This window comes from Pseudophryne corroboree, chromosome 8 (assembly GCF_028390025.1).
Source record: "Pseudophryne corroboree isolate aPseCor3 chromosome 8, aPseCor3.hap2, whole genome shotgun sequence".
NCBI classification, from domain to species: domain Eukaryota; kingdom Metazoa; phylum Chordata; class Amphibia; order Anura; family Myobatrachidae; genus Pseudophryne; species Pseudophryne corroboree.
This window is the reverse complement of record NC_086451.1, coordinates 110651250-110674591: the sequence shown is the minus strand read 5'-3', so window position 1 is coordinate 110674591 and position 23342 is coordinate 110651250. Positions and strand designations below refer to the sequence as shown.

Here is a 23342-nt window from a genome sequence, read left to right as displayed (position 1 = left end):
CACTTCCTGTATGGTGGGACCCGTGGAACGCATTTGAGAGGAAGCATGTCATTCACATTTCCGGTATCTGGAACGCAGGCGTGCGTTCCAGATGTAATTCTAAGCCCCACCATGCTCCCTGTAATTGCGGAGGTGTATAAGAAATACATGACCCGCGCTCCCGGATGTAAATGTAAGTCCCATCATGCTCCCTGAAGCTAGCGGACATGTAGAGGAAACGTGTCACCCGCACTTCCGGTGTTTGAGGCGCAAACACGGGGAATGCGTTCCACGAACCCATCATCACTAGAGGACGTTATTGTTACCTCTAGTGTTTTCCATGCAATAGAGCATTTCATTGGTTCAAGTCCGGGTCCCCATGGTAACCACTATTAATGGCGAAACAATTAAATCCAGGCTGTTTTTTAATTTTTAATCTTTATGTAAGTTATCCTTAGTATTTTATACTTCCCCTGTACTAAGAATATTACCATTTGTATAATATGTTTTATATATCTAAATTTTAGTCCATTTTTCCACCAATTATCTGAAAAGGGGTGGGACCGGCCAGAGCTTAAATAGATTGCTCTGGGATCCCACCACCAACATCACCCTGAGGAAGACTAGAGTAGTCGAAACGCGTTGGTGGCATGCTTTCAGTGAGAACCTGGTAACCTTCATTTTTTGGCACCCAGCAGAATTGGTGAGAACATCTGGGCCCCTTTGTGTTTCCCACCTTCTACTGGAATTATTACATCTGCCTAAATAGGGTGACCCTCGCTCCCATTGTTAGTTTTTTGTTTTTGTTTTAATTTGTATTTTGTACACAATAAATCCGTTTTTTACCTAAAACGGCTGGTTTTTGGTGGAGATAACAGAAGGAGGTGATTGAAAGAAACCGCTATAGGAACATACCCTGCACACTTCAAGTAAGCATACATGTAAGCATGTTATGTTAGAAGATACCTGTTTTTTTGGATTTCACACAAGTTTGAAAGATACCTTTATATGCGTATACCTGCCTGTGTTTATGTAAGCAAAAGTAAGCTTTTTCTGTATTTGTGATCCATCACACAATTCGGGTGGTCCTTTAAAAAATCCATAGGACACAAAGGAGAAAGGGTCAGAATATCACCCATATATCCCATTCACTTATAATACAGGGTTCAGGAGAACCATTACATATTGGAATTTTTCTCTTTTTTTTATAAACCACTGTCGAGAGATACATCTATAAAAGCAAGTGAAAAGAGCGCACTTTGGAAAAATTGAAAGAAACCTTTATAGGAGTTCGTTCATGCATTATAAAGTAAGCAAGAAAGTGAGCATTCTGTGTTTTTAATCAAAACACTCTCCGGGTGGTCCCATAATACCATATAAAGACACAAAGGAGTGGATAATCGATACCCTTCAGTTACACCATATTCCCCACGTTTTTGAAAAGAACTACTACACATTGGAGATTTTTTGTTTTTGTTTTTTCTTTCATATGTACCTGTTCATGGAGAAATCATATTGAGACTGCAATTGCGATCTTTTGGACACTCGAAAACAAACTGGTCTGACATTTTGTGTATACATACCCATCAAGTGTTGTAGCGCATATGATATAACCTTTTACATTGTGACAATGCTCTTTGCACCAGGCTACTATTATCTCCTGCATGCTCTGGTGCCATATAACTATACATCCTGTATCCCCTGCATTCTTCGGGCATCTGCGCCAGTCAATTATACATTACATAATACATGTGTACTTTTCTAATGTATGTAATTTCTTAGACAGTTTTATTGCTCCAGATATGTTTCAGATGTGACTGTCAGTATTGGGTACCACCTTTCACTGGTTTTTGTTTACTTTTCACTTTTCCGCCAGCCCCCGGCCAGCGTGGTTGGTAGCGCCGGCTGCTGTCATAGCAACCCGACGTAACAACGTGTGACGTCACACGTGGCAGATCCCGTAAGTCCAGGGCGTGCGGCGGTGACGGAATGGCCGGGGACGTCTCTCCTCATTCTGTTGGCGGGTCTTCGCATGGTATTTAAGGTAAGATCTTAACACCCCACAGCACAAACACCTTGAAAAAGGGGCTACGCGCCCCGAAACGTCGGTCTTAAGCTGTATCTTTTGATGCTGTAATACACGAAATTTGACTACTTAAGTCCTGGAGTGCCGCCGTCTTCCTTTAACTTTATATATATATATACCCATCCACAATATGGATCCACAAATTTTTCACTGCTACAAGTCTCTGAGTGCCATCTCTGATATTGCTGGATATATATATATATATATATATATTAACAATAATAGATATAAAATATATTTACTAATTACAGCACCTGTATTACCAAAAAAATATATATTTTTATTTTTATTTATTTTTTATAATTTTTTTTTTTTTCTCTTTCATTCATTTATTAATACACCTATGATATTGATATCATTTATAAATACACCAATGGATTGTACATATGGGTACAACATTTAAGAACATTCACACATTTTTATTCACTTTAGTCACACATACATCCTCATATGTATTATATACATGGATGAGGCTTATTTAAATTCATATTTTTATTAGATTTCATATTCAATTTTATGCATCATGTTAACAATTCTGGGAAACATTACATAACGGTAACAACAATCTTTTATTGAATTAATAAGTATATGGTAGTTTATAACCTCCATATTATCCTATGACGTTATATCCACACAGCAGTAAGGAAGGGATTGCATGTGCTGCTGTCTCCAAATCAATCAGGGACATGATACAGCTGAGTGAGTACATCCGAATCCGATACAGCGGCACAGACCAGGTCCAGGAGGTAACGGCTGCTCAGTTTGAACTCACTTCGTTGGACAGACATTGGTCAATTAATCCTCATACGTCACACCACGGCTCTTCTTTTCCTATAAAATTAGCATATCCAGTGGGCGCCGTTCATTATAGTGCCCCGAGGAAGCCTATTAGGGCGAAATGCACATTGGTAGCAGCTTAGCGAAGCATCCTCCTTTTAATTACAGTTATTGAGCACTTAACAATAATGAACCTAGGATCTTTGACATTATAGGAATGTATATTGTGTGGTTTATTAGATAGTATCACATCAATACTATATTTATTGCTCCGGTGCATTTATGACTCAGTTCTAACAGCCGTTACCATAGGCAAACGCGGAGGTGGGGGGGGGGGTTTCTGGTTGCTCAGAAACCCCCTTCCTCAGGACAATTTGCTCACATTATGACAATAGCAAAGGTATATCATATAATTACTAGAGCTGCGGCCACATCATGCAGTTTAAGGGACAGAGCAGAGCTGCTGCACTTGCCCAGTGGTAGCAGCTTCTTCTACAAAGTTTGCTGTGTGTGTGGATCTGAGTCCTCAATCAGTGCTCTGGACCAGAGAGTAGCTACCAGGAAGAAGAGATGAGGTGGGAGAATGTGTGTTTAGAATGTGCAGTACTGGTTCTATTATGTTTGTGTATTTATTTACTATGGTATGTTTAACCTTTTAATGACCACTTTGTTTGATACAGCCTATACTATAGACCACAGGTTCTCAAACTCGGTCCTCAGGACCCCACACAGTTCATGTTTTGCAGGTCTCCTCACAGAATCACAAGTGAAATAATTTGCTCCACCTGTGGACCTTTTAAAATGTGTCAGTGAATAATGAATACACCTGTGCACTTGCTGGGTTACATGCAAAACATGCACTGTGTGGGGTCCTGAGGACCGAGTTTGAGAACCACTGCTATAGACCATCTATAGTGTTAAATATTAATACTGTATTCCATACAGTTGCCAGTGTAAAAAAAAGACCAATGTTTACATTAATGTCATGTCCAGGGTCATTACTAGGTTCTTCTACCGCTCCCTAACAGAGATTGTGGACTGGCATTTGGAAACCCCCATATAGAAATCCTGCGTTTGCCACTGGTTACGGTCCATATGCTGTATGCACATACTATGGGGCAGTGAATAGTGTTACAGTGGCGTTACTACTGATAGGTGTTTGTATACATACGATTTCATCACCATCAACACAGCATACACACCTAACAGCGGGTGGTCTTCAGTATGCCGACTGTCGGGATCCCGGCGCACAGTATACCGGCGCTGGAATCCCGATAGCCGGCATACTGACACTTTTTCTCCCTCGTGGGGGTCCACGACCCCCCTGGAGGGAGAATAAAATAGCGTGCCCGCAGCGTGGCGAACGCAGCGAGCCCGCAAGGGGCTCATTTGCGCTCGCCACGCTGTCGGTATGCTGGCAGTCGGGCTCCTCGAGCCGGTATGCTGGTCGCCGGGAGCTCGGCCGCCGGCATACCATACTACACCCCTAACAGCATATGTGGGGGTTTCTCTCATATTAGTACAGTGAGCCACATAAGTGAATGTGGTCACCGCATACGGATTACTACCTGCTAACAACTGTATGGTGTGACGCTGTGTAACATATATCAGTGTCTTTCACGCATTGACAGGCAAATTTTGCGGTCATTCTATATCTATAACTAATCACCATCAGAAACGCAATACAGTGCATTAGGTGTGACCCTAAGAAGGGCTGATTTTGAGTAATATATGGCATCTATTGATATCCCTAATATATTAAAAGAAAGGAATAATCTGGCCATATATTTATACTCCATAAACCTCTATTACCGCTGCACTAACATAATATGTATATATGACAATCTGATTGTCACGATCCGGGTATCTGGACGCCATTACTTACCCTTCAGATGCCTCCTAAGGCTGGCTCAGCGTTCCAGGACCGGATCCCGCTGTTCCTGAGTTTCCACATGCAGAATGTCAGAGCGGTGATTTCATCAGCCGCGGCCTCCGCTGTGCCCGCGTGGTTAAATGTGCGCTTGTCAGTCTGGCGTCTCCTGTCTCCTGTGGCCGGCGTCGCCATTACTGTTTCAATTCTCACATGGATTACAAACCAAACTTCCCTCCAAGTGTCTGCATGGGCGCAGCCATCTTGGATTTTGTCATCTGATTATTTCCACCAATCTGCTGTCTGTATTGTTGATTTGCATAATTGCCTAGCCAACCCCTTCCTTGCTGCAGGTATAAGTATGCTGTGCCTGAGCAAGGAAGGCGTCAGTGCTTTGGTTGTCTAACCTAGTTCCAGTTTGTCTCTCTCCTGTGGTTGTCTTCCAGGTTCCAGCTCCTGTCTCCAGACTTCTGCTATAGAGACCCGCACCAGCATTCCATCTGCGGTGTAGCCTGACTCTCCGATCCATTCTGGACTCACCTGTTTCCAGCTACAACAATCACCTGCTTCCAGCCCAGCTTCCAGCAGTGTACAGCTTCTCTTAAAGGGCCGGTGTCCTTTCTGCAGTTTACCACTCTCCACCGGTATTATTATTTCACCGCTCTCAAACAATCACCTGCTTCCAGCCCAGCTTCCAGCAGTGTATAGCTTCTCTTAAAGGGCCGGTGTCCTTTTCTGCAGTTTACCACTCTCCACCGGTATTATTATTTCACCGCTCTCAAACTCCAAACTTCATTATTATTTCATCGCTCTCAAGTTCGTTTATTATTTAACTGGTTCCAGCCAGTATCCACTCCGTACCAACAACAGTCTGGTTCCAGCCAGTATCCACAGCAGCCGTTTTACCTTCAGCAGCCCAGCCTTTCCTGGAACATCAGCTGGTACGATCCTGGGTTCTCTCCATTGCTACAGTCAGGCCTGGTAAGGACTTTCCAACTAGAAGATTATAAGAACTGTCTCACACTACCAGTGCCTGTGGCCCTTGCCACCCTGTAGTACCCAGGAATTGTATTTATCCTCTGTTGACTTTTATGTTTCCTTTTACTGCTGCTGTGTTACGGAGTTTGTCATAATAAACATCATTGACTTTTATCCTGGTTGTCGTGGTCACGCCTTCGGGCAGTTATTCTACATGTTACTTACATGTCTAGGGGTCTGATACAACCTCCCAGGTTCCGTTACATCTCAGCCCCTACAACTGAGGCTGCCTCCCGTCAGCTCAGGCCCTCAGTTGTGACAGTAAGCACTGACCTAATGAATCCAGCCGGAGACCAGGATCAAGCGGCCAGGCCGATGCAAGAACTGGCAGCCCGACTTGAACATCAGGAGGCTGCACAGGGCCACATCATCCGCTGTCTCCAGGATCTCTCTACACGGCTGGATGGGATTCAAACGACCCTCCGTGGACCTGGCACGTCCGGTGCATCCACTACAGTAACACCAGCTGTAACCCCACCCACCTTACCCATTTCCAGTCCACATCTTCATCTTCCAACGCCAGCAAAATTTGATGGATCTCCAAGGTTCTGCAGGGGATTTCTCAATCAATGTGAAATCCACTTTGAGCTTCTACCTGGCAATTTCTTCAGTGACCGTACCAAAATTGCCTATATCATCTCCCTTCTCAGTGGCTCAGCCCTTGACTGGGCATCACCTTTATGGGAGAAGTCTGATCCCCTGCTATCCTCCTATACTGACTTTGTAGCTACATTCAGGCGCATCTTCGACGAGCCAGGCCGGATAACATCTGCTTCATCTGAGATTCTCCGTTTACGCCAGGGAACACGTACTGTGGGACAGTATCTTATACAGTTTAAAATCCTGGCATCCGAACTGGCATGGAACGACGAGGCCCTGTATGCTGCATTCTGGCATGGCTTATCAGAACGCATCAAGGATGAGTTAGCTACCAGAGACTTGCCCTCTAAGTTGGATGAGCTAATTTCTCTTTGCACGAAGGTTGATCTACGTTTCAGAGAGAGAGCAACCGAGCGAGGAAGATCATCTACTCCTAAATCTTCTGCTCCTCCTCCTCGTCAACCATCTCCATCCAAGGATGAGCCTATGCAAATTAGTCGTTCCCGTCTATCTCCCGCTGAGCGCCGAAGACGTCTCTCTGAGTCTCTCTGTCTCTACTGTGCAGCTCCGTCGCACACTATCAATGCCTGTCCAAAACGTCCGGGAAACTCCAGATCCTAGCTCGCCAAGGAGAGGGCCGGCTAGGAGTAATGATCTCCTCTCCATCTCCTCATGACTGTAACCTCCCAGTGTCGCTCCAAATTGCTCAACGTTACAGGAACGTCATTGCCCTCCTTGATTCCGGAGCAGCTGGGAATTTCATAACCGAAGCTTATGTTAAACGGTGGTCCCTACCCACCGAGAGACTGTCCTCGTCCATCTCTTTGACTGCCGTGGATGGCAGCAAGATTTTTGACGCAGTCATTTCCTTAAGGACTCTTCCAGTTCGTCTGAGAGTGGGAGTTCTTCATTCTGAGTATATTTCTTTTTTAGTGATTCCAAGAGCCACACATCCAGTGGTTTTAGGCCTTCCATGGCTCCGTCTCCACAACCCATCAATTGACTGGACGACTACGCAAATACTGGCATGGGGTCCCTCCTGTGCTGAGACTTGTTTAGCCAAAGTTCTTCCTGTTTGTTCTTCCTTCCCCAGGTCATCTGATGTTCCGCCTCCTCCATATCAAGACTTCACGGACGTGTTCAGTAAAGCCTCTGCTGATATCCTTCCTCCTCATAGAGAATGGGACTGCCCAATCGACCTCATTCCAGGGAAGGTTCCACCGCGAGGCCGAACTTATCCGTTGTCTCTGCCTGAGACACACTCCATGGAAGAGTACATCAAAGAGAACCTGGCGAAGGGTTTCATCCGACCATCTTCTTCTCCAGCCGGCGCAGGCTTCTTCTTCGTTAAGAAGAAAGACGGTGGTCTGCGTCCGTGCATCGACTACAGAGGTCTGAACGACATTACCGTCAAGAACCGATACCCTTTACCCCTGATTACCGAGCTCTTTGATAGAGTTAGTGGTGCAACTATTTTCACAAAGCTGGACTTGAGGGGTGCCTACAATCTCATCCGAATCCGTGAGGGTGACGAGTGGAAGACCGCCTTTAACACCCGTGACGGACATTATGAGTACCTCGTCATGCCCTTCGGATTGAGCAACGCTCCAGCAGTCTTCCAGCACTTCGTGAATGAGATTTTCAGGGACATCTTGTACCGCCATGTCGTGGTTTATCTAGACGACATCCTCATCTTTGCTAATAATCTCGAAGATCATCGTTTCTGGGTAAAAGAGGTTCTTTCCCGTCTCCGTGTCAATCACCTCTATTGTAAATTGGAGAAGTGTGTGTTTGAAGTTAAAACCATTCCGTTTCTAGGTTACATTGTGTCCGGTTCCGGACTAGAGATGGATCCTGAGAAACTCCAAGCAATCCAGAATTGGCCTATACCCTTAAGCCTCAAAGGGGTCCAGAGGTTCTTAGGGTTCGCCAATTATTATAGAAAATTTATACGAGACTTTTCCACCATCGTGGCGCCTATCACTGCATTAACCAAGAAAGGTGCTAATCCATCCAAGTGGTCCGAGGAAGCTACACAGGCCTTTCACCTTCTGAAGCAACGGTTCATCTCTGCACCAGTTCTGAAACAGCCCGACACCGACTCTCCTTTTATCTTAGAGGTAGATGCCTCCTCCGTTGGAGTAGGAGCAGTGTTATCCCAGAGGGCCAAAGATGGACATCTACATCCTTGCAGTTTCTTCTCCCGGAAGTTCTCCCCAGCTGAGCGCAACTATGCCATTGGCGATCAGGAGTTGCTAGCCATCAAGCTCGCTCTGGAGGAGTGGAGATACCTGTTGGAGGGAGCTTCCCACTCAATCACCATACTTACCGACCACAAAAATCTTTTATATCTCAAAGGCGCACAATGTCTGAATCCTCGTCAGGCCAGATGGGCACTTTTCTTCTCTAGGTTTGACTTTAAACTCCAGTTCTGTCCGGGTTCTCAGAATCGTAAGGCCGATGCCCTTTCCCGCTCATGGGAGCAAGAAAATGAGTCCGAGTCTGCAGACAAGCATCCTATTATTAATCCGTTGGCATTCTCCACGGTAGGGATGGACTCTACGCCTCCACCAGGGAAAAGTTTTGTTAAGCCAGTTCTAAGGAAGAAGCTCATGCATTGGGCCCATGCTTCCCGTTTTGCTGGACATACAGGCATTCAGAAAACCCTTGAATTTATTTCTAGGTCCTACTGGTGGCCAACTCTGAAGAAGGACGTTATGGAATTTATTGCCTCCTGCCCAAAGTGTGCCCAACACAAAGTCTCCCGCCAGTCGCCTGCGGGGCAACTGGTTCCATTATCTGTTCCCCGTCGACCTTGGACCCATTTGTCGATGGACTTTGTTTCCGATCTACCTATCTGCAACAAGTTTAATACCATCTGGGTGGTAGTTGACCGGTTCACCAAGATGGCACATTTCATCCCTCTCACCGGTCTTCCGTCAGCTTCCAAGTTGGCTCAAGTGTTTATACAAGAGATCTTCCGACTTCACGGTCTTCCTGAAGAGATCATCTCGGATCGTGGAGTACAATTTGTAGCCAAATTTTGGCGAAGTTTGTGTCAAGCCCTCCAAGTCAAGTTAAAGTTTTCCACGGCTTACCATCCTCAGACCAATGGTCAAACCGAGAGGGTGAATCAGGACTTGGAGGCCTTCCTCCGTATATATGTGTCTTCCTCTCAAGATGACTGGGTTCAACTCCTTCCTTGGGCCGAGTTCAGCCACAACAATCAATACCATTCCTCATCTTCTTCTACACCATTCTTCATTAATTATGGATTCCACCCTAAAGTCCCAGAATTCCAACCGCTTCCCGCAACTTCTGTTCCAGCAGTGGATGTCACCTTGCGTCAGTTTTCAAATAACTGGAGGAACGTCCGCGCAGCCCTGCTTAAAGCCTCATTCAGGTATAAGAAGTTTGCCGATAGGAAGCGTAGAGCGGTTCCTGCTCTCAAGGTGGGTGATCGTGTGTGGCTGTCCACGAAGAATTTGAGGTTGAGAGTTCCCAGCATGAAATTTGCACCTCGCTACATCGGACCCTTCACGATTGAACAAGTCATCAATCCTGTTGCCTACAGGTTACAGTTACCATCCTTCTTGAAAATACCCAGGACATTTCATGTTTCTTTGTTGAAACCGCTGATCCTGAATCGGTTTCATTCCGCACTTCCTCCAGCTCCCAAAGTTCAGACTCAACGGGGAGTCGAGTACGAGGTGGCCAAGATTTTGGACTCACGTTTCCGTTACGGTCAGTTACAATACCTCATTGACTGGAAGGGCTATGGTCCTGAAGAACGCTCTTGGACCAATGCCTCAGACGTCCATGCTCCTGCCTTGGTCCGAAATTTCCACGCAAAGTTTCCTTTAAAGCCTAAGAAGTGTCCTGGGGCCACTCCTAAAGGGGGGGGGGGTGCTGTCACGATCCGGGTATCTGGACGCCATTACTTACCCTTCAGATGCCTCCTAAGGCTGGCTCAGCGTTCCAGGACCGGATCCCGCTGTTCCTGAGTTTCCACATGCAGAATGTCAGAGCGGTGATTTCATCAGCCGCGGCCTCCGCTGTGCCCGCGTGGTTAAATGTGCGCTTGTCAGTCTGGCGTCTCCTGTGGCCGGCGTCGCCATTACTGTTTCAATTCTCACATGGATTACAAACCAAACTTCCCTCCAAGTGTCTGCATGGGCGCAGCCATCTTGGATTTTGTCATCTGATTATTTCCACCAATCTGCTGTCTGTATTGTTGATTTGCATAATTGCCTAGCCAACCCCTTCCTTGCTGCAGGTATAAGTATGCTGTGCCTGAGCAAGGAAGGCGTCAGTGCTTTGGTTGTCTAACCTAGTTCCAGTTTGTCTCTCTCCTGTGGTTGTCTTCCAGGTTCCAGCTCCTGTCTCCAGACTTCTGCTATAGAGACCCGCACCAGCATTCCATCTGCGGTGTAGCCTGACTCTCCGATCCATTCTGGACTCACCTGTTTCCAGCTACAACAATCACCTGCTTCCAGCCCAGCTTCCAGCAGTGTACAGCTTCTCTTAAAGGGCCGGTGTCCTTTCTGCAGTTTACCACTCTCCACCGGTATTATTATTTCACCGCTCTCAAACAATCACCTGCTTCCAGCCCAGCTTCCAGCAGTGTACAGCTTCTCTTAAAGGGCCGGTGTCCTTTTCTGCAGTTTACCACTCTCCACCGGTATTATTATTTCACCGCTCTCAAACTCCAAACTTCATTATTATTTCATCGCTCTCAAGTTCGTTTATTATTTAACTGGTTCCAGCCAGTATCCACTCCGTACCAACAACAGTCTGGTTCCAGCCAGTATCCACAGCAGCCGTTTTACCTTCAGCAGCCCAGCCTTTCCTGGAACATCAGCTGGTACGATCCTGGGTTCTCTCCATTGCTACAGTCAGGCCTGGTAAGGACTTTCCAACTAGAAGATTATAAGAACTGTCTCACACTACCAGTGCCTGTGGCCCTTGCCACCCTGTAGTACCCAGGAATTGTATTTATCCTCTGTTGACTTTTATGTTTCCTTTTACTGCTGCTGTGTTACGGAGTTTGTCATAATAAACATCATTGACTTTTATCCTGGTTGTCGTGGTCACGCCTTCGGGCAGTTATTCTACATGTTACTTACATGTCCAGGGGTCTGATACAACCTCCCAGGTTCCGTTACATCTCAGCCCCTACAACTGAGGCTGCCTCCCGTCAGCTCAGGCCCTCAGTTGTGACACTGATTAGTGTGATTATTAGTGACTGACACTGTCCTGTCAGAGCCACAATCATTTCTATACTATCCACAATACATTAATTCCGTTCCTTTGCCCTGCTGATTTGCAACCCCTCTATTAAAATATTATATCTATGCATATTATTTATGTGCAAGATGTGAGTGTATTGCGACTGTTGTTGCACCTGTATTACAATCAAGGAGCGACTGTAATATTATTACACTGCTGGAGAACATATGTGCATTCAATTTAAATTTTATATTATTCATTTCAATTAGCATTACAACAGGACTAGTTTACATATACTGGGGCATTATTTGATGTTAATCGAGCAGGCTGTAAATTTATCATCACATATTGATATTATGCTCCAAGTTACAACAGTTTGAACAGCATCCTGTATGTTTCTCATTGCTATAAAAGTATATCTCTGACCAGCTACATTAACAGCAGTGAATTAGTCTCACCCTATAAAATATATTGGTCAGCTTTGAGGTATAACGTTTTGCACATACTGTATATGTTTCTTCAGCCATTGATAAGTGACAGTGTGCTCACACTGCAGCAATTCAATAGCATCAGACTATTGCTGTATATTTTTTGTTATGTGCTGTAATAACTGAGCACTAAGCCACATCACAGCATCAATTAATATATATCACTCACCCCTAGCTGATGAATAGTTGCAGTGAATCAACTCTGCAACATTCTGATACATGAGTAACAATTATTTTGTATCATTATCAGCAAATAGTGGAGAGCAACATTTCTTCACTACAAGACATCAGCTTATTATTTTACAATTTATTTAACTCATAGGATAATCACAGATCAGACTTAGGCCCTCATTCCGATTTGTTTGCTCGCTAGCTGCTTTTAGCAGCCGTGCAAACGCTAAGCCGCTGCCCTCTGGGAGTGTATCTTAGCTTATCAGAAGTGCGAACGAAAGGATCGCACAGCGGCTACAAAATAATTTTGTGCAGCTTCAGAGTAGCTCCAGACCTACTCCTAGCTTGCGATCACTGCAGACTATACAGTTCCTGTTTTGACGTCACCAACATGCCCTGCGTTCGGCCAACCACGCCTACGTTTCACCAACCACGCCTGCGTTTTTATCTGGCACGCCTGCGTTTTTCCACTTACTGCCTGAAAACGGTCAGTTGACACCCAGAAACACCCACTTCCTGTCAATCACTCTGCGGCCAGCAGTGCGACTGAAAAGCTTCGCTAGACCTTGTGTGAAACTACATCATTTGTTGTAAGAGTACGACGCGCATGCGCATTGCGCTGCATACGCATGCACAGAACTGCCGTTTTTTAGCCTGATCGCTGTGCTTCGAACAAAAGCAGATAGCGATCAACTCGGAATGACCACCTTACTGTATTAATGCTGTTACAGCATTTTACATAATCATAATTTCGAGGTTCATCATTGTGTAAATAAATGTTGGCCCGGTGGATTATGTAACTTTAGCAACGCTTCAAATAGAAAAATAACCATTTAATAGTTTCCAATAGAATATTGGTTATGGCGCCTTCACTTCTCTTTTTCGACGGTGTCAAGATCACATGAGCCACCCGCCATCATTTCGGCACATTTTCGGCCAAATGTTTTTTTATGTTACCTAGGTAACAGCAATGTGGACTTATCCGTTTGTGACCACTTCCTGTGGGAATGACGTGCGCTCCATGTTGCATGGAACGCACGCCAAGACTATCTATTCTCACTCAGTTCGGGATTTTAAACACACCAAGGGGTTATATTTATTAAATCATGTTATCCTCAGTTCCATTTGTGGTATTATGCAGCGTGTTGCTATGGGAACGGCGACGTCCGCCCGCACTTCCGGCGGAAATGACATGCGTTCCACAAGGTGTGGAATGCACGCCATAAGAAAGTAGCTTTTTAGGTCTTTATACCCATCAAACAGAATATTAGAGTCTTTATTCATCCTTCTATTTCACATGGGAATTACCCCATAAGGAAAAAGCCCGTATAAGAACTACACACAGATTTTTAGATTTGGTCGTTTGACCCGCCCCCTTAATGGATGTCACCATGCTGCAGGGTATTTAAACCCACATAGCACACCACCCAGTTACACCTTGACAAAGACTTTTTAGTTGAAACGCGTTGGTGGTTAAGGAGGCACGCCCCGATACCCAGGAGATCAGTACTTAGGAGTGTGGAAATCCGGATTTACCGCACCCCAGGTCTGTTTTTTTCACAACTACCTCCCAGTATTTGGATGTGTTCCTCCATTGCATACATGTTTAATTATGTTTTAAAAACTTTTTTGATGTTTTAAAACCGTTTTCTACAATAAATGGACATATTATCATAAAACCTTCTTCTTTGTGGGTTTTATGTACCTGGTGGCCCCGATGAGAGTTTGGTAGAGAAGAGGCAGGAAACCACTCTCTAAAGAAACCTTGATGTGCCTTCATAACTTCTGCAGAACGTGAGTTTGGGGTACGCATCACCCCCATTTTTTATTCTGAATTTCTGAAAGATACCTTTATAGGAGTATTACGTTTGCACCCATGTAAGTTTGGTACGTTCTTAATTACAAATAAGATTTACATCACCTTTGGCATTTTTATGTATTTTTTCTGACGACACTATATCGAACGTATTACACCATCGGGGTCTCCGCACCCCCTTGTCTTTCCTTGTTTTTGTTTTGGAGGGGAGTCTGTAAGGAAAGAAGACCTATAGAATCCATCATATTGCATGGAGGAGAAAGATACCTTTATGGACATTTCACGCACATTGTACATGTGAGTACGGTGCGTACCTATAAAGAGTTCTCCAATCACACATTCACGCTAGACTTCTGTTAATCACCGTCATTTAGGATCTTCTAACATCACTTACCTTGAATCATCTAGATTGTTGATGGCTCTCTTTCTTGGACTCTGAAATTTGGGCCTTTTTTTTACCATTGCTTGACAAACTGTCATTACTCTTGTCTCAGGACTTACGGATAGTGCAGCAGAAGGCGGACTCTTGTTTTTGTTTTATGATTGCTTTGGTGGAGAGAGAGTGACGTCTCCCTGGACGCCCTCACTGCTGCTATCTGTGGGCGCAGTAGATACTCACCTTTCATTGTCTGTATATTATCTGTTAGTCATTCAGGTGAGAAACTCACAGCAGCCACACAGTCCATTGGTTAATATGTTTGCACACAAAAATGTTAGAAAATAAAAATTTGAGGAAATCTTTTCTGAAAGGTATGAATCCACCAGTTCAGGTGATGAGGATTTGGAGGGCTTCATGTGTAAATTAGAAAAAGCATTGCTTAAAGAGGGCAGGATATGGTGGGAAATCATCTCCCTGGAAAGATATATCTCAGAAGAGATCATACCACGGGGGTTAAGAATAGATAAATTACCCACCTATTCTGATAGATCCCCATCTTTTGAAAAAGAGTGGTTAAAAATCATTGATTCCTGCTCTCTTTCCCTAATGAGATTGATTGTGAGGGAGAGAGGTAAAGAACTGAAAGATTTGGAAAACGAAATAGAATTTCTGAAATCTTTGGTAGACCCTCTTAAAGATCTACAGGAATATAAGGAGATGGAGATAGAGATAGTAGAGTGGATAGCCTCAAATGAGAGGGATCTTATGATGAAGAAAAAGAAAAAATACTTCCGTGATAAAATGGACTTCAAAGAAGGGAAGCAACACCTTATCACCAAAAAAGAGAAGAACTTCCAACATAAGGATCCCGAACCAAGAATACCACAAGTCAGATTTCAGGACGGTGTAAGAAATACCCGTCAGCCAAGGGAAGGCAAGATAAGGAGGAACTCCTATCGACATTGGAGTCAGAGGAGATCACCGCCGGACGAGCGACCATCAACCGAAAGGTTTAAGGTTAGGAAGGAAAGAACTGCGAGGAACCAAACATACCAGTCGAGAGAGATGGGAAAAAGAACGGTAAGGGAACGGTGGAGAAGACCATCCAGATCTGTCACCCCAGAAAGGGATGAACCTCGATATCCGAGACCGTACCATTCACATAGGACACCGGTATGGAGACCAAGGAGAGTAAATTCTTTCAGAGATATGAAAGATTACCTTTTTTTAGACGTGGATTGGGATCAAGAAAGAAGAATGTGATTAGGCACAAAAGGGGTTCACGGGGATGGAACTCTTCATTAAATCACCGTAAGAAATACCTTAAAAGTAGAAAGGAGAACACCAAAGCTTTGAAGACCAACATCAACACCGATACCAATCCAGTTTTAGAATACACCAAGATCTATAACCTCAGTAAACATATCTTAACTGAAGATGAGACTAATGTCTTGAGAAAAGGGTTGAAATATGCCCCATCCAGCAATATAGATCGCTTTGGAGCCTATGTGGACCTTCAGAGGTTCATAAGGAAACTTACCTTGAAGAAGTTCTTTCACGACCAACCACCCACAACTGAATCAGCGGACAGTGTATCATCCATCTTCAGACCTAAATCTGTCTTCTTTCCGACCCACAAAAAAGGTTGTTTCATTGAAACGGTCGAAAAAATGGTGAAGGAGGACATTGAGAATAAACCATTCAGGAAAATCAGGGAACCTAACTTAAACAATAGGGGGAGATGCCCTTAAAAACTTGGAAGAGAATATATCCATCGTCATAAAACCGGCGGATAAAGGAGGCTCTGTTGTTATTCAGGATGTAGAAGATTATAAGAAAGAGATCATGAGACAACTGGATGACTCAGCAACGTATAAACAACTCAGAGGTAATCCCTCAGAAGGGAGAAGGAAGAAACTCACAGATCTTCTGGAGAAGTTTGAATGAAAGGAGATAATTACAGAGAATGAAAGGAAGTATATGACAATCACCAATCCATCTATTCCTGTGATTTATACCCTTCCTAAAATTCATAAAAATCCAGAACAACCACCGGGAAGACCCATTGTGGCGGGTACGGAATCCATAACATCCAATTTGTCACAATTTATCGATCATGCTCTACAACCTTTAGCCCAGAAGACCAGATAATATCTAAGGGATTCCACAACGGTGATCGAGAGAATTAACTCCCTACAATGGGAGTCTGACTATACTCTGGTAACAGCCGATGTAACATCTTTGTACACGGCCATCGATCATGAACATGGCCTAGAGGCAACAAAATTTTTCCTTGATAGGGAAGAGTTTGATATAGAATACAAATCGTTCATTATGGAGAGTATTGAACTAATTCTCAAGAACAACTTCTGGTTTGAGGAATCTTTTTATTTACAATTGCATGGCATGGCCATGGGCACCAGGTTCGCCTCCAGTTATGCAAACTTATTCATGGCCCACTGGGAGGAACAATCGGTATACAGTGGGCATGAGCTGGGGGCTGACCTGGTGCTCTGGGTGAGATATATTGATGACATATTCTTCATCTGGAAGGGAGACTCCGAGTCACTGGAGAATTTTTGTGATCAATTAAATATGAATACGAGGAATATCAAATTGACATTTGAAAAAGACAAAGAAAAGGTTAACTTTTTGGATCTAACCATATTTGTGGATGATGGGAAGATAGAGACAAAAACTTTCATCAAACCTACCGACTGTAACTCCTTCATCCCTCACAATAGTAATCACCATCAAAACTGGTTATCGTCAGTACCTAAAAGCCAGTTCCATAGAGTGAGGAGAAACTGCTCGAGACTTAAAGATTACGAGGATCAGGTAACAGCGCTCAAAATGCAATTCCTTGGGAAGGGATATAAGGAGGATAGTATTACCAGCTCATTCTCAGATTATGGAAAAAGAAATAGAGATGAATTTATTCAGCATAATAGAGACCAGAGAGGGAAGAAGGATATAGGAAGCAGAACCGGTGTCACTTTTATTACAAAATATAACAGTCAGCACAAGAACTTAGAACAAATTATAAGAAAACACTGGGGAGTTTTACTTAAGGACCCCACTTTACAGGAATACATTACCGATAAACCCATATTTGTATATCGGAAGGCTGACAATATCAAGAACCGAGTGGTCAATAGCGTGTTGGGACGTGGACGTAAAAAGAATGGCATAAAATCGAAGGGATTCTTCAGGTGCGGTTCCTGCGCAATGTGCAGGAACTGCAAAGGCACAAATATAGCTACCACCAAATATACATCCACGAATACGATGAAAGAATTCCCCATTCATGATTTCATTACATGTGATAGTAAGAACGTCGTTTACCTAATGCAAATGTAACAAACAGTACGTAGGTAGGACTACCCGGAAACTCAAAGAAAGAATGAGCGAGCATGTTAGAAACATCAAAAAAGGATTGTCCACGCATGGACTGTCTGCACATTTTCAGAGCGCACATAAATGTAACATAGCGGACTTGGTGTCATTTTGTGGAATCCACATTATTAAGAACAATTGGAGGAAAAACAACTCTGAGGAGAGATTGGCCAGAAAAGAAATGGAAATTATTTTCAAACTGGGAACCTTGAACCCTAGGGGGTTAAACCTCGATTTTAAGACTAAGTGGTTCTTATAATTTTTTCTTCAGCTCTGTAGAAAATTTTAATTAGACTTCCGTCTGCTCTATTCCTTTCTGTTTTCCCACTCAGCCTTCTTCCACTTTTCCAAATTACAAGGAATTATTACAACCATAATACATTATTCACCTATTAGAATGTATGAGTCACCTTTTAGGGGGATATTGATTATGTGGGTTTGTGACTATAAACTTATATATATATGTACTCAATTGTTACAATCATTTCACCAAGATGTGGTTTATACAGACCTGGGGTGAGGGGACCTCCAAGATAAATAATAAACAATACCCTCGGGAGGTTCATAGGAATATCCCTTCTTTTAACCCCAATAGGTTTTTATGCACACATCCCAAAAAAACCTGTTACGTGGATCTGGGATCATATGTATATTTTTTTTACCTTTTTTGGCTATTCATAGCCTTTATTCAAGAAGCTCCCCATGTTGTCAGGGAAACGATTATGTGTATCAGTTTAATCATAACCATTTTTTCACATTTTTTAAAATCCGTTTATATACATTTATTATAGATTTATGAGGGGCATTTTTTAAATGGTTATGTTTCTATTTGAAGCATTGCTAAAGTTACATAATCCACCCGGCCACCTTCCTGGCACATTTTGGGTTCCATCATTTCCTTTTGGTACCCAGGATATAGTAGTGTCGACCAGCATTTTTGTAAAACCTTCGGCACATATGGCGTGCCTTCCATGTGGCATGGAAAGCACGCCAGTATTTTCACTCCAATTTTGAACCCTCTATTAGATTACATTCAATTAGTCCCAGGATATCCATTATCAGCCCTTATTTGCGGCATCATGTAGAGCGTTGCCATGGAAACAGGCACACTAACCACCCAATAGAGACTTGCATCCCTGGTACATGTCCGGTGGACATGGCATGCGTTCCACGACATGCCATAATAAAGGAGTTATTTAATAGTTTCCAATAGAATATTGGTTATGGCGCCTTCACTTCTCTTTTTCGACGGTGTCAAGATCACATGAGCCACCCGCCATCATTTCGGCACATTTTTGGCCAAATGTTTTTTTGTGTTACCTAGGTAACAGCAATGTGGACCTATCCGTTTGTGACCACTTCCTGTGGGAATGACGTGCGCTCCATGTTGCATGGAACGCACGCCAAGACTATCTATTCTCACTCGGTTCGGGATTTTAAACACACCAAGGGGTTATATTTATTAAAATAAGAATTTACTTACCGATAATTCTATTTCTCATAGTCCGTAGTGGATGCTGGGGACTCCGTAAGGACCATGGGGAATAGCGGCTCCGCAGGAGACTGGGCACATCTAAAGAAAGCTTTAGGACTATCTGGTGTGCACTGGCTCCTCCCCCTATGACCCTCCTCCAAGCCTCAGTTAGGATACTGTGCCCGGACGAGCGTACACAATAAGGAAGGATTTTGAATCCCGGGTAAGACTCATACCAGCCACACCAATCACACCGTATAACCTGTGATCTGAACCCAGTTAACAGCATGATAACAGAGGAGCCTCTGAAAGATGGCTCACAACAATAATAACCCGATTTTTGTAACAATAACTATGTACAAGTATTGCAGACAATCCGCACTTGGGATGGGCGCCCAGCATCCACTACGGACTATGAGAAATAGAATTATTGGTAAGTAAATTCTTATTTTCTCTAACGTCCTAGGTGGATGCTGGGGACTCCGTAAGGACCATGGGGATTATACCAAAGCTCCCAAACGAGCGGGAGAGTGCGGATGACTCTGCAGCACCAAATGAGAGAACTCCAGGTCCTCCTCAGCCAGGATATCAATTTTGTAGAATTTTACAAACGAATTTGCTCCTGACCAAGTAGCTGCTCGGCAAAGTTGTAAAGCCGAGACCCCTCGGGCAGCCGCCCAAGATGAGCCCACCTTCCTTGTGGAGTGGGCATTTACAGGCCAGGGCCAACAGCATGACCACTTTCCATGTGAGATATTTTAACTCCACAGATTTAAGTGGTTCAAACCAATGTGACTTTTGGAACCCAAAACTACATTGAGATCCCAAAGTGCCACTGGAGGCACAAAAGGAGGCTGTATATGCAGTACCCCTTTTACAAACGTCTGAACTTCAGGGACTGAAGCTAGTTCTTTTTGGAAGAAAATTGACAGGGCCGAAATTTGAACCTTAATGGACCCCAATTTCAGGCCCATAGACACTCCTGTTTGCAGGAAATGTAGGAATCGACCCAGTTGAATTTCCTCCGTCGGGCCTTACTGGCCTCGCACCACGCAACATATTTTCGCCAATTGCGGTGATAATGTTTTTGCGGTTACATCCTTCCTGGCTTTGATCAGGATAGGGATGACTTCATCCGGAATGCCTTTTTTCCTTCAGGATCCGGCGTTCAACCGCCATGCCGTCAAACGCAGCCGCGGTAAGTCTTGGAACAGACAGGGTCCTTGCTGGAGCAGGTCCCTTCTTAGAGGTAGAGGCCACGGATCCTCCGTGAGCATCTCTTGAAGTTCCGGTTACCAAGTCCTTCTTGGCCAATCCGGAACCACGAATATAGTGCTTACTCCTCTCCATCTTATCAATCTCAGTACCTTGGGTATGAGAGGCAGAGGAGGGAACACATACCCTGACTGGTACACCCACGGTGTTACCAGAGCGTCTACAGCTTATTGCCTGAGGGTCCCTGGACCTGGCACAATACCTGTCGAGTTTTTAATCATGTGGAAGACTTCTGGGTGAAGTCCCCACTCTCCCGGGTGGAGGTCGTGCTGAGGAAGTCTGCTTCCCAGTTGTCCACTCCCGGAATGAATACTGCTGACAGTGCTATCACATGATTTTCCGCCCAGCGAAGAATCCTTGCAGCTTCTGCCATTGCCCTCCTGCTTCTTGTGCCACCCTGTCTGTTTACGTGGGTGACTGCCGTGATGTTGTCCGACTGGATCAACACCGGCTGACCTTGAAGCAGAGGTCTTGCTAAGCTTAGAGCATTGTAAATGTCCCTTAGCTTCAGGATATTTATGTGAAGTGATGTCTCCAGGCTTGACCATAAGCCCTGAATATTCCTTCCCTGTGTGACTGCTCCCCAGCCTCGCAGGCTGGCATCCGTGGTCACCAGGACCCAGTCCTGAATGCCTAATCTGCGGCCCTCTAGAAGATGAGCACTCTGCAACCACCACAGGAGGGACACCCTTGTTCTTGGTGACAGGGTTATCCGCTGATGCATCTGAAGATGCGATCCGGACCATTTGTCCAGCAGGTCCCACTGGAAAGTTCTTGCGTGGAATCTGCCGAATGGGATTGCTTCGTAGGAAGCCACCATTTTACCCAGAACCCTTGTGCATTGATGCACTGAGACTTGGCTCGGTTTTAGGAGGTTCCTGACTAGCTCGGATAACTCCCTGGCTTTCTCCTCCGGGAGAAACACCTTTTTCTGGACTGTGTCCAGGATCATCCCTAGGAACAGAAGACACGTCGTCGGAACCAGGTGCGATTTTGGAATATTGAGAATCCAATCGTGCTGCCGCAACACTACCTGAGATAGTGCTACACCGACCTCCAACTGTTCCCTGGATCTTACCCTTATCAGGGAATTGTCCAAGGAAGGGATAACTAAAATTCACTTCCTTCGAAGGAATATCATCATTTCGGCCATTACCTTGGTAAAGACCCGGGGTGCCGTGTACCATCCATACGGCAGCGTCTGAACTGATAGTGACAGTTCTGTACCATAAACCTGAGGTACCCTTGGTGAGAAGGGTAAATTTTGACATGAAGGTAAGCATCCTTGATGTCCCGAGACATCATGTAGTCCCCTTCTTCCAGGTTCGCAATCACTGCTCTGAGTGACTCAATCTTGAATTTGAACCTCTGTACGTAAGTGTTCAAAGATTTTAGATTTAGAATCGGTCTCACCGAGCCGTCCGGCTTCGGTACCACAACAGTGTGGAATAATACCCCGTTCCCTGTTGCAGGAGGGGTATCTTGATTATCACCTGCTGGGAATACAGCTTGTGAATGGCTTCCAAAACTGTCTCCCTGTCAGAAGGAGACATCGGTAAAGCCGACTTTAGGAAACGGCGAGGGGGAGACGTCTCGAATTCTAATTTGTACCCCTGAGATATCACCTGAAGGATCCAGGGGTCTACTTGCGAGTGAGCCCACTGCGCGCTGAAATTCATTGAGACGGGCCCCCCACCATGCCTGATTCTGCTTGTAAAGCCCCAGCGTATACTGAGGGCTTGGCAGAGGCGGGAGAGGGTTTCTGTTCCTGGGAACTGGCTGATTTCTGCAGCCTTTTTCCTCTCCCTCTGTCACGGGGCAGAAATGAGGAACCTTTTGCCCGCTTGTCCACGAAAAGACTGCGCCTGATAATACGGCGTCTTCTCATGTTGAGAGGCGACCTGGGGTACAAACGTGGAATTCCCAGCTGTTGCCGTGGCCACCAGGTCTGAAAGACCGACCCCAAATAACTCCTCCCTTAATAAAGCAATACTTCCAAATGCCGTTTGGAATACGCATCACCTGACCACTGACGTGTCCATAACCCTCTACTGGTAGAAATGGACAACGCGCTTAGACTTGATGCCAGTCGGCAAATATTCCGCTGTGCATCACGCATATATAAAAATGCATCTTTTAAATGCTCTATAGGCAAAAATATACTGTCCCTATCTAGGGTATCAATATTTTCAGTCAGGGAATCCGACCACGCCAACCCAGCACTGCACATCCAGGCTGAGGCGATTGCTGGTCGCAGTATAACACCAGTATGTGTGTAAATACCTTTTAGGATACCCTCCTGCTTTCTATCAGCAGGATCCTTAAGGGCGGCCATCTCAGGCGAAGGTAGAGCCCTTACAAGCGTGTGAGCGCTTTATCCCCCCTAGGGGGTGTTTCCCAACGCACCCTAACCTCTGGCGGGAAAGGATATAATGCCAATAACATTTTAGAAATTATCCGTTGTTATCGGGGGAAACCCACGCATCATCACACACCTCATTTAATTTCTCAGATTCAGGAAAACTACAGGTAGTTTTTCCTCACCGAACATAATACCCCTTTTTTGGTGGTACTCGTATTATCAGAAATGTGTAAAACATTTTTCATTGCCTCAATCATGTAACGTGTGGCCCTACTGGAAGTCACATTCGTCTCTTCACCGTCGACACTGGAGTCAGTATCCGTGTCGGCGTCTATATCTGCCATCTGAGGTAACGGGCGCTTTAGAGCCCCTGACGGCCTATGAGACGTCTGGACAGGCACA

General features: G+C 44.7%; 1 long non-coding RNA gene across 1 annotated transcript in view; it reads right to left on the bottom strand.

Annotated features, from left to right (window-relative positions):
• Window positions 1-2615: 2615 nt before the first annotated feature.
• The window catches only part of LOC134947540 (uncharacterized), a 38550-nt gene continuing 17823 nt past the window's right edge, over window positions 2616-23342 (bottom strand). Inside the window, exon 2 of the long non-coding RNA XR_010182605.1 lies at window positions 2616-2950. This is a non-coding gene — a long non-coding RNA (uncharacterized LOC134947540). The remainder of the gene's footprint in view (window positions 2951-23342) is intronic.